This window comes from Diabrotica undecimpunctata, chromosome 2, assembly GCF_040954645.1.
Source record: "Diabrotica undecimpunctata isolate CICGRU chromosome 2, icDiaUnde3, whole genome shotgun sequence".
NCBI classification, from domain to species: domain Eukaryota; kingdom Metazoa; phylum Arthropoda; class Insecta; order Coleoptera; family Chrysomelidae; genus Diabrotica; species Diabrotica undecimpunctata.
This window is the reverse complement of record NC_092804.1, coordinates 54650277-54668002: the sequence shown is the minus strand read 5'-3', so window position 1 is coordinate 54668002 and position 17726 is coordinate 54650277.

Sequence of the window (17726 nt, the reverse complement as noted above, 5' to 3'; positions counted from 1 at the left end):
CCACGTCTTGTAATTATTTTAATCTTACCTGGCTCCTCCGTCATATTTGTTTCATCATAGTTCAGAACATCGTCTACTGAAACATACTTTAAAGAAATTTTTAACTGCTGAAAATAATCACAGATATTTTTTCTGTCCACCTGAGCTCTCGCTCTTTTAATATTCTGACAGAAACACTCTAAGAGTGTATTCTTATGTCTAGACAAAAATCCTCGAACCCATTCCATTCCAAGCATATTGTTCGTAAACCCCCTTTTATTAACACCTTTCTTATCAAGATAAATTTTAATAATTAGACGAAAGTTAAAATCTGTCAGATGATACCCCCATTTCGTTTTGTATAATTTCTTCGTCTTCGGAAGATAAAACACACGGTTGCACATCCTTCGAAGAATGTTCCCCATATGGTTTTCTGCTAAAGGTTGCAGCTAAAATTCCATATTGTTCAAAAAGCTTTTCTGATAGTGGAAGAGGGAAATCTAATTTTATGTAAAGCGTTTTAAGTCTTTCATTGGCATTGTTCTATAATTTCGAGCACCTTGTTTTCGTTTTTGGTATCTAAACATTTTGACTCTAGAATAAAATAAAAAAACGTGAGCCTGTAATCCAAAATTATGTCAATTATATTAAGTTTAATTTAACAAAACACTGTTTCAAGTTACTGCCCGTTCGACATGAATTTGGCCATTTTACTGTTTTGAAAAATTGGGTTGAGAAATATTCAATTTGAACATATTTGTATATCCATAAACATTGGAAGCATCAACTAATCATATCATTTAGAGTATACAGTAATCATTAGTACATAATTGTCTTAAAGTTTTTATGACCATATTTTTTACAAAAATAGTTGGATTAGAAATAAGCATTAAACTTATCCTACCTCAATAAGACAGGCTCGTCACTCATAAACAAATTCTACACTTTTAATGATGAGAATTTGCAACCGTAAATCAAAATGATTTGTTTCCAATGTTGCCACATATTGATCTTCAGAATGTTTTAAGTTACACCACTATTTCAAGTTATCCCATTTTACGGCGCTTGAACAATTTCCCCGTTAGTTATTTTGGTGACCTATTACTGCGTACTAGCTGGTGACTCGTAAATAGTGTTGCCAAATGCAAGAACAAGACGAGACTTAGACAGTCTTGGTCTTGGTCTTGCGCCAATACACCTGGTCTTGGTCTTGGTCTTGGTATTGCACTTCCGGTCTTGGTCTTGGTCTTGCAGCAAGAGTCTTGCAAGTCTTGCAGTTACCCATTAGCCTATTGCTATTTATTAAAGAACATTATCTGATTATAAAGAGATTGATGGACATGATGGACATGTATCAAGGGCACAGATTTTTTAGGTGATAAGATAACAAACTACAATCCACTTATTAAAGCAAAATAAATGTTTTTACCAATCTTATCTCTACTTTTATATAAAAAACTAACTTGAAAAAATAAAGAATAGTTAAAAAAGCAATGGTAATCAAAAGAAGTTATTTTAAATTAAGGAGATCCTACTTAATAAATACATTAATTTACCAAAATAAAGTAGTAGGTACATAATATATGTAATTGGTAATAAGGTAATAAGTATATTTTTTACATGTCCACTTTTTCTAGCGGTTATTAAAAAGCTTGTGATATCTCCACCGAATTTTGGTTTTTCAGGAAAAAAATATTTGTAAATCCTTTTTGTGAAAAGATATTAGATGCTTCCTCAAATCTGACGTGTTTCTGTTGATCATTCTCATTTCAACCTTTCTATGTAGGCACAATTTACACAAAGCAATTTGGGATGCATGAATTATTTCGAAAAACTCATCAAATTTGCTTTTAGGTCTTTTAGATCTATAACTCCAACGCTCACTACTCGGACTAGAACTATTTGAATCTTTGTTCCTCATGTCAAATTGTAAACTTGTCAGTCCGGGAACAACAAGGATTAGATGAAAAACAATTATAACATTAGACTCAAAGGAAAGCTCAATTGGGAATGAAGTTAAGTGATGTCGAAAAAGTAACTGCTATACTACTAATTACTTTATGTTCGTTACTATCCAATACCCTAAGTATCTAATAACAAACCGAGAATTATATATCATTACTTCGTTATTCTAAATACTTCGGTATTTTGTTTACACGGTAGGCGACATTATCTGTTATTAATTTGTCTCGGTACTTTTGAATATTAGCCACGCTCTTTCAGCAAATTTTGTTTTACCGAGTGATCTCATCGCACACTCAGCAGAAACAATTTATAGTCTTAGGCCGATAAGATTTGTTTATTTAGATTCCTCCTGACTAAATTATAATGGGAAAAAAATTGAATTATTAAGTGGGTGTCCATAACAATTATATTTTTTATTAGCTAGGTTGACATATTTTAAAAAATATCGATACGATATTACTGTCCGTGTCGCAATGCAAGAAGATTATTTTTGTGATTAGAGCGGCTATTCTCAAAATATGGACAATTATTAATTTCAGAGCGAAAAAGTCGTCTGCTGGAAAAGAATGTACAAAATATTTTATTTTTACATTGTAATTATGACCTCTGAGTACGTGTCAAATGTGTTTTTTTAATGAATATTTTGATTCGTGTGTATGTTTATGGTATTGCTTGTAATGCTCATACGTCCAGTTTTTCAAATTTGTATTACATATTTTTTTGCGTCTCATAGAGTCTTTAAGCATATGCCCGAACTACTATACTCGCTAAAACCACACTCAGTCCTAACTGCAAGACGCAAGAGTCTCGCAGGCTTAGTCTTGTTCTTGCTTAAATCTTGCACGGTCAGTCTTGGTCTTGGTCTTGCTAAAATTAGGCGGTCTTGGTCTTGGTCTTGCAAAAACGCAAGAACAAGACCAAGACTTCAAGACCAACACCGATTTTGGGCAACACTACTCGTAAACAAGGATTTTATTATTTTTATCTCAGATACATCTGATTAAAATCTTTTGCTTTCTTTGCTCTATGTTTGAAAATTTTTTATATCTGTGGCTTTTTCTCTTGCTGAATTTTTAATGTATCCGTATTATTCTTCTATCCTCCCAAATTTTGTTCTATTTAATGTATCAATTAATCTGTTTTGATATAATTTCCATATGCTTTCTGGTTTTAAACTGTTTATATTGTTTCCATTTTCTCTTAGCTCGTTTGTGCTGTTTTTTTTGTCAGTTACTTCTGTTTTCCATTGTTTCCTAATTAGTGGCTTTATTATTTTTGCCTTTACAAAATAATGCTCACTTCTGCATAATAGACCTCTGTACACTCTTACTTCTTGGAGCATTTGTCTACTTATTATAAAGTCTATACCTAATACTAGTTGTGTCCATGCATACTTGTGTATTTCTCTATCTTTGAAAAACCTATTAAATAGTCAATAGGTTCTTTTTACATACATCAATTAGTCTTTGACCATTCAAGGTATCTTTTTCATATTTTACAACCACCGTGTCATTTGTTTTTTACCTATTTTGAATTAAAGTCACCGCAAAAGATGATTTCTTTTGTCGTACCAATTCTTCCTATTTCTTCATTTAACTGTTCGACGAAAGTAACTGTGTTGTGTAGAAGTTCATAATCATTTAGTCCGTATATTTTCAATAAACTAATTCTGTATGCCTGTATTGCTAGGTTTATTCTTATTATTCGCTCATTAATTGGTTTCCAAGTTGTTACATATTTTCTAAACCTTCTGTGTATGATAATTTATACTCCTTGTCATGCTGTCTTTCCACCTGATCTCTGAAATTCAAGCGATTTGTACTATTTTTCTTTTAAGCGCATCTACTAACTCCGCACTCTTACGTGTAAGACTTCCAAGATTCCAAGATTCTCTCCTAATATTTCTAAACTCTAATGGTGTTCCCCCTGCAATAGGATGGTATGGTAAGTATTATTAAAAAACACTTTTATCACTTAGTATGTTATTAGATATTTGTGGGATTCTAATACAAAGTATTCTCCTTTTTCTTCTTTTTGTGTAGACATGAATCTGTTTGTTTTTCAATGTGTCTCCAGTAAGTTGTCGTTCCATCGTTTTCGTGGTCTTCCTACTGATCGACTTCCTATTAGGCTTGTATAATCGTTCCATACTCTTCTATTTTTACTTATACCTTAATGTTCTCCACTTTGCATCTACGTCGTATATCTGTACATCTAGTTTACATTTCTGCTGTTTTTAACATTCTTTTTATCCTCTCTGTAAATCGTATTCACTTTAAAAGAGTAGTATTGCTTCGTCTACATAGCAGATGCTTATTTTAAGTTGTTTTTCTCTCATTCAATACCCTTTTTTGTTTTTACTTTTTTATTACTTCATCCATAATCAGGTTGATCAATAGAGGACTTAGGGAATCTCCCTATCTTATCTCATTTACAGCTTCAATTGGGTCAGTTAAATCTTATTCTACTTTTACTTTTATTGTGTTGTTTTTGTAGATATTTTAGATCGTTTTAATTATTCCTAATGATTTCTCTTGCACTTGCCTCAATATCGTTGGTGCATGGCCTTCTCGACCTAAAACCTTGTAAGTATTATTATTATTATTATTATTATTATTGTTAATTTAAAGCGTATGGTTTTTATTCTACCCAAATTTATTTTAAAAACTATTTTCTAAATAATGGTTCGGGTTTTCAGTTGCATTATTATGTTTTAACTATATACATAAATTACAATTTTTTTATCCTTTAAACATAAATATTGTAAAGCATATTTTATCTGCTCAAAGATTTTCCTAGTAAGCGCTAATCCCATAAAAAATATATGGCTTCTCTTAACTTTCAATCTTTATTCCTAACCCAAATTGGCCGAAGTAATTAGTAACTGACCTAGACGTCACTTGGAAAACTACAACGACCTAAGCAAAAAGTGGCAGTTTTCCTTCTCGAGTCGCCATAAAATTTTCGCTCGCTGGCTAGAAATTCGAGAAAGAGAGAACATCAGATCACAGGTGGCTGTTGGGCGTTAATGAGGCAATTTAAATGCATAGCACAAGGGTCGAGTACTCGATCACGGCCGAAAAATCCCGAGGGAATGCAATCCTCGGCACAGAGACGGAGATGACAGGATAAATGGGGGAGAATTTTTCCTCTAAGATAAATTAGGATAATTCATGGCGATGTATTATTTCTTTCGTTGTTTTCACACAGAAAATTGCCAACCCGGTGGTTTAATAACATTCTTGAGATTTTCTACATTTTCTTGTAATTTGAACTATGTACTAAATAAAAATAAATACGATATACAAACAGGAGAAATTTTTAAAATTATTGCGAATATTGTATAATATTATTATTTCACCAAGAACAAAAATGGGCTCTATAAACATTTTTTGCGTATGACCAAAAATAGATGAAATGAGAAAAGACCTCGGAAAATTGAATGGAAACAAAAATTGAACAATTTAATTGGTATGAAAAATGAATAGAGAATGTAAAATATTTCTTTACAGTTATCTATGCATACACTTAAGCAAAAAGACCAGCTTATTTCATGTTTTTCAAAATAGTCATTATTCAGACTAAAAATTGCTGCATCAGTCGTATAGTGTCATATTTTCCTTTACTTTTTTTTACCCCGCTTACCTATTTTCTCATCACTTTCTGGCGAGAAGCTACCTTACTATAACTTTCAATATCACATCCCGTGTTGGACCCAAATCAGGGATCGAAGAAGAAGCAGTAGTTGATTGCTCATTTATCTTTTTTCAGATTTCACAGAACTGACCATTTTTAACCAAGTATTCATTAACCAACACGTTAAGAGTAGCAGGTGGATGCTTCTCTGTGATCTTCTTCAGGAATAGCACACCTGCCCAGGCAAACTCATGGATTTTCCCAGCCTCCCATCCCCGGTAAACCATTTCTAAACCCAAATCATTCCCATCTCCACGCTTTCCTTCCCCCACTTTTAAACCAACTCTAGAAAGACGGAACTACTGAACGACCCTCAGTCTCCAGCGGCTCCAACACCCCAAAACAATGTAGCGGTTGAAACAAGTTTGGAACAGAGGGTGCTAAGAATCCCCGAAAAAATCTACTACAAAGAGCAACAAATGCACATTACTTCATACAATGTTAGAACTCTTATATCGGACCAGAAGATGATGGAACTGGGGGAAGAGCTGAAAAGAATAAAATGGGACATCATCGGCCTCAGCGAAATAAGATAAACAGGAAGAAGCCCAAATTACTTTTAAATCAGGACACGTATTTCATTTTAGAGGAGAAGAAGACACTTCAAATGGTGAAGTAGGATTCATTATATATGGAAAGCACACACAAAATATAGTTGAAATTATCAGCATAAGTCCGAGGATTGTTTTCCTCATCTTCAAACTAAATGTAAGGTATAACCCTCAGGTAATTTAGACATATGCTCCAACGACTACATACTCGGATGAAGAAACTACAGAATTTTATGAAGACCTAGAAACAGCGTTACATGCCACACCAGCATATTACACATTAATTATGGGCGACTTTTATGCAAAAATGGGGTTTAAACAAGATGATGCAGAAGTAGCAATGGATTGAATGGAAGAGAAAGAAAGGATAATGCCAAAGAAATCAACGAGGGCAAAGATTGCTGAACTTTTTACACCAGGAAAAGTTATCCATGATAAACTCTTTTTTTGATAAAAAGCCTCAGCGTCAATGGACATAGATCAACACAGATGGAAGTGTTAAAAATGAAATAAATTTTATCATAAAAAACACAAAAGAAATATTCAAAGACATTGAAGTACTCAACAAATTTTCAATAGAATGCAATCACAGATTAATCCGAGCTAAGATACTATTAATGTCAAATTGGAAAGAACAAAGATGACCATAAAAACACGAAAAAAGAAATGGATTTCCCAGGAAGACAACGACCTGTATAAATATACTCTAACCAGACATATACAAGACTTGCAAGATGAAATAGATGTAGATTAAACAAATGATGGCATAACTAAGGCACCAAAAGAAACGGAAAATGAGTGCTGCCCGACCGTTCTGACCCATAAAGAAAAACCAAGCCAAAATACCAAAGAGCTAATAGATAAAAGAAGATAGCTGACAAAAAATACGGCTACAACTACACACCAATGAAAAAATTAAATAAAAATATCCACCGGTCAATACGAAAAGACGTAAGAGAAAACAAGAGAAATTAAAATAATTCAAGAAAACAAAAAGTTAAAAGTTTAACGCGAAATACGAATAACATGGGCAACAAAAATGTGTACAAAATAAGAAACAAAGATGGAAGCTGAATGAGCTGTAAATTCTATAAGAGAAACACTCACTCATAAATGTTTATTTAGGTGCTGGTATAATTTTAATATGAAAATAAGTTAGATGTAAATTTATTAATTAATATAAATACTGTGTGTGTATGCAATCAAATTACGGTACCTGTGATGTTGATCTAAGACTTCTTCTTCTCCCACAGTGCACTGGGGTTGAATCTTCTCGGGGACAGAATCTCCTCAGCCGCGTCGTCTGGTAGAAGAAACTCATATCTAGACCATGTATTTCATAATAATAAATACAGTTTACTACAAATTATATATGGGTACAACTCATATTATGCTATAGGGTAGGACAGGGTGAGGTGAAAAAAAAAAGAATTTTGGCTAATAATCCTCCAGCAATGGTTCCAAATACCAGAAGCTGCAAAAATATTACATGCAGCAAAAAACAACGAACCATATCGTATGATGGTCGCTGATCTTTGGTAGGAGACGGTATGAATAAGAAAGCATTGGTACGATGAACGAGCCTTCGTTCTCTTCTGGCAAGACAGCATCCTCCATATTACATAGTATTTTCATGTCTACAATTTCCATTTTATATCTTAATGAATTACTTTTTTTGACACTTTTTTTGTGAAAGTATTCATTTTATGAGAAGTTTAATGGTCTGTTTTAGAATCAGGTATAGATGATTTGAGTTTTAATTGTATTCCATTTGTTTCCAGTAGTGTATTTTCTGTTAGGATACGGTTAAAGGGTAAAAATCTGATTTTATTTTTGTTTATTTTGATCCCCAGCGGATTTTGGAGATCCATTCCCCATGTTGTCTGACAGAATTACTGTATTATTGGTAATCTAATTAATATAATAGGTAAGTCTTCTACAGCTGGCGCCGTTCTTTTATCCAAATTTCCAGCGTTTTCTGTCGAAGCAATCTTCAGTTTTTAAATCTCTGGTGGTCATTATATCTTCCGCATCTTCTCTCCATGACCGTCTTGGTCTACCTCGTTTGCTTCTAGTGGGCGGAGTCCATTTTTCTATGTTTCTTGGCTACCTATTTTCAGGCATTCTCTGCAGGAGTCCATATCAGTTTAGTCTTTTTTTGGCTTGGTGATGTAATTATATGAACTAGTTCACCATTTATTTTTATTTAATTCGGTTGACCTTCCACTGTTTGTTCTGAAGCATTTCCTAAGCATAAATCCAAATGCAAAAATAACCATATTTTAAATATAAATTGTGGTTAGTTTATTGTGGTTAATTCCAAATAAAAATAGTAATAAGTTTTATTTGAAAATGAGTTTAAATTGAAAAATGTTGAAAATAGAACAGTATTCTCTTTATTATTTGAAATGTATGCTTGTAGATGAATAGCCTTTTATAAAATACTTAATATAATATAATATAATATAATATAATATAATATAATATAATATAATATAATATAATATAATATAATATAATATAATATAATATAATATAATATAATATAATATAATATAATATAATATAATATAATATAATATAATATAATATAATATAATATAATATAATATAGTATAATATAATATAATATAATATAATATAATATAATATAATATAATATAATATAATATAATATAATATAATATAATATAATATAATATAATATAATATAATATAATATAATATAATATAATATAATATAATATAATATAATATAATATAATATAATATAATATAATATAATATAATATAATATAATATAATATAATATAATATAATATAATATAATATAATATAATATAACATAATATAATATAATATAATATAATATAATATAATATAATATAATATAATATAATATAATATAATATAATATAATATAATATAATATAATATAATATAATATAATATAATATAATATAATATAATATAATATAATATAATATAATATAATATAATATAATATAATATAATATAATATAATATAATATAATATAATATAATATAATATAATATAATATAATATAATATAATATAATATAATATAATATAATATAATATAATATAATATAATATAATATAATATAATATAATATAATATAATATAATATAATATAATATAATATAATATAATATATAATATAAATTTATTTTTAAAGATTTTGTTAAATTTACATGAATTAGGAGAATAATTAATATTTTATAATTTTTGCTTATTCCCATAAAGATATTTAATAAAAAGAAAAATTACTAATAAATAAAATAAAGACGCTTAAAGCTAAAATAAAATAATTATTTATTAGAACGTGTTTTAGATTTTGGATAAGGTTAATATTCATTTGAAGAGTATAGTTGTAAAAGGCGAAAGTTTTTTTCCAAGCCTCAAAGTTGTTAAACATTTAAATAAGAATGATTAGTCGACTTTCATTTTGGTTATATTTTTTGCGCCTTATATCAAATAACCGACGACTCTGGTTTCATAGCGGTCTCACCGGTTTCTCGATGATGATGGGCCAGCTCTATAGCGTACAGCTATAGCTGGAATGAGATGAGTTGGCAACGCAAAGGGATATGCTGGATAATACGAATCGCTAGATGATGGGATTGATGAAAAAATGTTCGGTAGCTCTAGTTTTTATTTTCCAACAAAAAAGAAGGATCCGACCAAGAATAATATAAAGTTTTAAAGCTTTAATCAAACACACACAGTTTGTATGAAATGGATATTGGAGATAAAACTGTTTAAAGAAAAAATATAAAAACATATTTGAGCTTCACTCAACAGGATTTTAGGGATATGTTTAAAGGGGGCCTTAAACGTAGCAACAAATTTGTTTTAGTTTGTACATACAAATAACATTACATCAAGTTTTAAAACTACACGTTCATACTAGTCAGATAAAATTTGTTTAATCAAACATATCGGTACAAACTTAATTTAACCCTAGATAATGCATTTTTGTTTAAATATAATGTTTGCGCAAACATGTTATGAAGAAAAAATAAATAATGTCAACATATTTGTACCAACATGTCAATATTTATTTGTTTGTGTTAATGCTACATTTAACAGCATTTCGAGAATTTTGTATGAGCAAACGGGTATGCGCATGCCTAAATATCCGTGTAGCTCAACAGTTTGTTTGTGCATACTAAACGTTCAAACACCAGAACTGAAATCTGCAGGCTTTGATTTTTTGTTGGAATGACAGTTCGCACAAACAAGTCCGTGCATGTAGTGGTACGACGAAATTTACGATTTGGTATTTTTGGTGGTACATTGAGCAACAAACAAAACGAGTGATATAAGAAATTATTCTAAGCAATTTATAACCGAATTCATTGAGTTATACAGACAGTTGCCGTGTCTCTGGAAAATTAAAAGTAAAGAGTACAGCAATAAACATCTAAGAAATAGTGCTTATGATAGGATAATTGAAAAATTAAAAGAAATAGAGCCAGTCGCCGACAAAGATATGGTGGTGAAAAAATTAATTCTTTACGAACAGCGCCAACGTTCAGGCGAGAATTGAAAGAGGTAAAAGAATCAAAAGTATCTGGTACTGGAACTGACTAAGTTTACGATTCATATTTGTGGTATTTCAAATTATTACTCTTTACAGAAGATCAAGAAATCGTTAGAGAGGGCACAGATAATATAGACGTTTTTGAGGAACAAACAGAAGCTTCAAATGATGATCAGTCAGGTAAGGTCAAATCTCAGACACAGGTTAAGAAAAAAAATATTGTATTATTGTAATGATATGTTAATACAAGTATTACTTTATATCATTCTATCTTGCCATAATACTTCTCCTTCGTTATTAAAATAGCGTTTGAAATATTCCCGTACCTCTTTAGCATCTCTTCTGTAGTGTCTGTTGTGATTTATTTGCAATGGTGCAAATGATCCGTCAGAATTTCGCCAGTCACCTTGGGTTACAGTTCCATTTTCAGTATCTTCAATATCTAAACTTTAAACTGGAGTGTACGTTTGTCTGGAATTTCTAAGTAAAAATTTATGCAAAACGCAAGGTGCTAAAACAACATCTTCAATGATGGCAGGTTTTGTATTTATTGGTGTATGAAATATTCGAAACCTTGCAGTTAATATTCCAAATGCATTTTCTATGATTCTTCTTGCACGTCTCAGACGATTATTAAATATACGTTCTTCTTTACTTAAATTGTTTGTAGAAAATGGTTTCATTAAGTTCTTCGACAGCGGAAACGCATCATCTGCCACAAAGACATACGGAACCGGAGTTTTATCCCTTCATTCAAGTAACGGTTGTTCTGTCGGTAAATTGAGCTCATCTGATTGTAATTTTTTGTTAAATGTGTTTTCCATAGCTCCACCATCAGATACTCTTCAATTTGTTCCTATGTGTACCATAATGAATTCATAATTAGCATTAGCTATGGCTAACATGACAATGCTGTAAAATCCTTTATAATTAAAGAAATAACTCCTACAACTAGGTGGCGGAACAATATTCATATGTTTTCCGTCTAATGCCCCGCAACAATTAGGAAAATTCCAGGATTGTTGAAAATCTCTTGCAATTGTAATCCAATCTGGTTGACACGTTGGAAACTGAAAATAAAAATTTTTAGGATTTCTTCAAGAACCGAAGCAAACACCAACGAGTAAAAAACAAAAAATAGATTCAAAGAAACAAAATCTGTATTTGCAGAAGGCTTCTGAAGTGATCAATCAAGTTGATGACGAGTATATCGCATTTGGAAATATGGAAATATATAAAAATTTGGATATTGCACCTCAGTTAAGATCTATGGGTAAAGACCAACAAACCATGGCAAAAAAAAATTATTAACGAGACTTTGTTTTTTGGAGAATTAATTAATGGAGAAAAAATTACCATAGGCGCAACCACACAATTTGCCAATTTTATGCAAACGGGGAATTTGTTTGGAGGCAGTTCATGTAATATTGCACAACCGTCTTGTTCAGTTACATCTATTCCAAGTGAAGAGGGTTCTAATATTTACACTGCACCACCCTCTTCTGCAAGTACACCTATGCCAAGCAAAGACGATACCCAGTTCTGGGATTTATAATTATTTTTTGTTTTAGTTTTGTTAATCTAAACTCTATATTTTACTTTATTTTCTTATTATTTGTTTTACAAACACAACCAATAAAGTATCTTTAAATTTTACCTGTAAATATTCATTCTTGAGTGACTGGTAAATTGCTCGACATGTTTCTGGAATAATTATTCTTAAAGACTGGGAAGATATAGCGCTACTAAATTTCAAATCTTCATAAGATCTTCCTATTGCAAGAAAACGTAGCGTAACTGTTAATCTTTCCTCAGCAGTGATCGCTTGTCTTATTACAGTATTTTGTTTTTTGACTTTAGACTTGATTAATTCCAAAATAAACCTAAATTGGTGATCATCCATACATAAACAATTTTTTAAATGAGTTTTTTCTGAAACCCTTAATTCGGCTAACAAATTCAAATACGAAAATTGACTCCTTTTCTTGTACCACTTTTTTTGACCATAACCGTGTTCTTTTTGTTTGCCAGCTAGTCTATAATTATAATGGCTGCACATTTTCTCTTTTCCGACAACATATTTTCACGATTCAGGCGAACAACTTGCTACTGACATCGTATTCTGTTCAAATCTAAATATTCATAAAAACAGTTGCCCTGCACTATCATACATATTCTGCACAAACATTTCACTCAATCTTGTCAGCACACACTTATCATTACATATAAAATCCTCAAGTTGTATTTGAAACAAGTATATGTAGTATTTACACCTAAACGTTCAAACTTTGTTTGTAAACGTTATGTTACACACACATCTATTATCGAAAAATGAACTGTGTAGGGAACCAACTTTTATGTCATACTTAACTGTACAAACTAGTTGAACAAATTTGTTGCTACGTTTAGGGCCCGTTTAAAAGAAATAAGTGTAAAGATTCCTACCTACAATTATCATACAATAGTTTATATAATATAAATAGTAGAAAACCTTTAATTTTTTTTTATATGAAACGATTTATTTGAAATTTTGACAGTAAATGAAAAATAGTTCAAAGATCAAAATCTACCCTATGACAATACGTGCTTTTCCTCTAAAGGAGGTTATCACATCACCTCGGGGTTGGAAAAAGTTTATCAAAAATACCATGGTAGTCAAATTATATAAAAACTAGTAAAAAAACTAAATTTTTTTTGTGACAGAAGTAGTGTTTCCCTCAATGGAAATGTTGGCACACGCAATGTGAGGTATTGGGATGACACAAATCCTCACGTCTTTCAGGAAAAACATACCCAATTTTCAAAACAAGTTAATGTTTGGGCAGGTGTTTTGGGAAACCACATAGTTGGGCCTGTTTTTCTTAGTGCTAACTTAACCGGTAAAGTTTATCTGGAGAGATTACAAAACGTAATCGAGTTGTTATTTCTTGAAATTCTGGAAGATAACCCAGATGAATTCGACAATTTGGAAATAATGTTTCCAACAAAATGATGCTCCTACACACTATTTAGATCTTTTCTGTGGGTGTATTTAAAATCTAAGGTTTACGCTAGTATTGATAACCAACTGTTAAATAATAAAGGAAAATTTCACCAGACACATTTGAACGAGTACGACAAGAGTTTAGCAATACGATGCATTACTGTCAGGAAGTAGAAAGAGCACGTTTTAAACACTTAATATAAGAACTGGTTAATTAAAGACAAAACTCCAATTTTAGTATTTATTTAATTTCTTCATCAAAATCAGTGTAAACCCAAACAAAATTAGTATTATTAAATAGGTATTTTCAATACCTTTCAAATGAGATATCACTTAGCATAAAGTCCTATTTAATATTATCGGTCACGGTGGCTCTATAACGTCTTTTATAACTATTACGTCACTTGTTATGACTAGTTAAGAAGCCGACGCCTAGAAGACTAGTCCGTTTATTTTTTCCCTTCAAATTTAACTATTATAAGTATAACCAATTGTGTGCTGGCATCGATAGTGTCCACATCGATTAAGTGCTAATAAATTCTTCGGATGGCGAAAAGCCTCCCCCTGATAAAGATGAAGATATGGAAGCTATAAATACCCGTTTTGTTTAAATAAAAGGTACAGGTCTTCTGATAAATGACCGTATTTTGTTTTTGTAGAGTCTATCGACTCAAATATTAAACGATTATCACCAGTCCGAGTAGGTCATTATTTATTCATTAATAGATTTTTTAAGAAAGATGTTGTCGATATTAAACTCCTCTGGTAAAAATAAAGGAAAAGTAATTTTTAATTCTTACACTTGTGCAAATAGTCTATGGTTTGTTTTTTAACCAGGAGGAATAATTCAAATTTACCACGCCGTAATGCTTGTTTGTAATTGGTCCAACCGCAGGCAAGTTTACTCCACTAAATTATAACATTTTAACACTAATGACATTTATGAAATTTTAAAATTCAAAATTTATATCGACGATTTTTTGCATTTTCTGCGTTATTCCTTTAATTTTTAGATTTTTCGTTTTCATTTATATAAAAAACAGTTCTTTTCAGAACTATTTAGCGATATATTAGTGTTATTAAGATAAAAATATGGATTTAATGCCAAGTACTAGTAGTAATTATCCTTCTCCACCTAAAAAACGCCGAGTAGATTTGGGTCATTTATCATCAAATGAAAAACAATGCATTATAAACATGTACAAACAAATAAAAATTGATAATCCTTGAAAATAACAGCCATGGTCACAAAAATAAAACAGGCAACAGGTTAGTTTTGCAGACTAGTTATCGTTAAAATCAAGATTTACTAAAGTAATATTCTAATTTTAGGTGTTGCAAATTCAAGTATTTACAGAGGCATTAAGAAATATAAGCAGACTGGAACAGTAAGATGCCCTAAAAATATTGGCGGTCGATCTTCTATCCTTGCAACATAAGATAAAAGAGTATCTGGACGACAGATAGTACACAGCTTCTTTTTCAAGAATGAAATGCCCACTTCAAATAAAATTTTAAGTGAGATTTACAACCGCCCAGATCTTCCAAATATGTGTCGTTCATTATTATATAAATTCTTGAAGCAAATCATTTTTAAGTAAGTATGTAGTAAATATAAAGTAAATAAAAAGTGCAACACAAAAATCTTAATATTGTGTCTGAGTTAGGCAATCAATTAGAAGATAAAGAGCTTTATTCAAATGTACATTTTATTATTTTGTAGGTACTTGAAGAGGAGTCGAAAAAATATTCTCATTGAACGTGATAATATTATAAGATGGAAACGTAAAATTATATAAAGAATAATATTATTTCTGACCAAAAAATAACCGAGGTAAGATGTATGAAAAGAAAGCTTGTCGATTCAGATAATGAAACGATTTTTGTTCCTAGACAAATGGTAATTTTAACATTTGTAGGAAATACTACTTCTCAATATATTACGTTAGATTTGGTAAGGTTTTAAGTTGAACAATACATATATCCTGTGGTACAGAGTTTAAATTTTTTTAAATTCGGTTATACACTTAGACAGTGTAACTCCACTTCCGGCTTATGCAGAAATTGTGTCAAAGAACATGAAGACAACTCCCGCTGTGGTAACTCACAATATTGTCTTCACTTAAAAATAAACGATCATACGGCTCTAACTAAACAAAATGCCCAGCTTATCAATACAATATAAAACAAATAATGGCAATTGAGAATACCACATTTAAAGAAGCTAAGTATATAGCAAAACACCCATCCTATGCCAAAATCACGACACAAAATAAATTTGAATTGCTTCGCAACTTAAATAATTTTCCCTAACTCCCACCTGCGATAAATGAGAGTACAGTAAATAATTCATACGTACCTAAACCTAAACAAAGTTCAAATCCTCTTAAACGAAAAGCCATATCCTTCACACACTGTAAAACTGCCTTACAATTTCCATCAACTTCAACAAAAAAATCAGGGTCACATCTTATAATTCCTAACTCATATCCGAATGAGTTTATGGCATATAAAGAAAAAAATACAATTACAAATTTTACAAGAAATTCAATTTGCTTTAAAAAGAATAATTAAACAAATTGACCCTAAACTAGTCTCGGTTGAATTTCAAAAGTCACTCAAAATGAAATCAGAAATATACTTTCTTGTTTATCAGACAACGATAGTGATGGCGAATCATAAAACAATTAATATTCTTCAGTGGAACTGTCAATCTATTATAAAATAAAAGACTAATTTGCTTAATAATGTTAGAGTTGATCCACGTGACGGTTATGGAGGCGTTGATGTTTTAGTTACAAGCATTTCCTTTTCAGATATAAAATTTAAAATAAATTATAATCCCAATATAGAGGTTTGCGGTGTTTTCCTAGAACAAGTAAAATTATCAGTACTATGTGTTTACAAACCTTCTAAAATATATGTCTCATCTAAAGATTGGGAAAATTTATTTGGACAAATTAAAGGCATAGTTTTAATTTTTGGCGACTTTAATAATCATCACTGTAGATGGGGTTCCATACAGGATCGTGCTCAAGGTAATATTCTAGCTGACGCTTTGGATAATACTAATGTAATTTTACTCAATGACAGTAGACAAACCAAAATATCTAGACCAAAAGCGTCGTTAAATGATAGACTTAACATAAGTATCTCCTCATTTAACAGGCTTTACTACCTGGACTCTTCTAAATAATTCACTAGGTACAATCCACTTCCCTCCATAGATTTAAAATACTCTTCAATAACAATACATACCTCCACGAAATGGAGTCTTCAGCAGACTGGTTTATATTTGAAAATTACTTAGAAACATGCCTTCCAGATACTTATTCTATAGATGTTACATTTTTGGAAATGTTTAATTACTTAATAAAAACACTTAGCGAAGCTGCAGACTCTGCTATATTTACTCAAAAATACGTCCATGCAAAAATCATTTTAACCAAAATCCGGTCTTTCCGTATGGTGGGACGACGAATGTAAAAATTTAATATCTTGTCGAAAAAAGTCTTTTCCAGAGTATAATATTGCACTTCCAAACTAAATGCAAAGTTGTTCTCACAAAAAAAAAAACAAAAAAAATCATGGATCAACTTTTAAATACTATTAATAAATATACACTGCTTAATAAAATTTGGAAATTTGTTAATAAAATGACTAACACAAATTATCATTCAAAAACACAACCAGTTTAAACAGAGCTAATAGAAGAGTTACTTGACAAGTTCACTCCACCATACGTTCAAGACCAATTAAGATACGTAACAATATGTAAATCTAGTAAATTTAAATTTCTAGAAAATCCGATAAATATTCAAGGACTGAATGCAGCTATTAAAATATCAAAATCTTCTGATTACTAAGAAAATTACATTGACAAAAGGAAATAAACAATTATGTGTCTTTTTATCGAACCCAACAAAGACAAAACTCCCTCATCGTCTTATCGACCCATTTCTCTATTGCCTTGTATAACAAAAA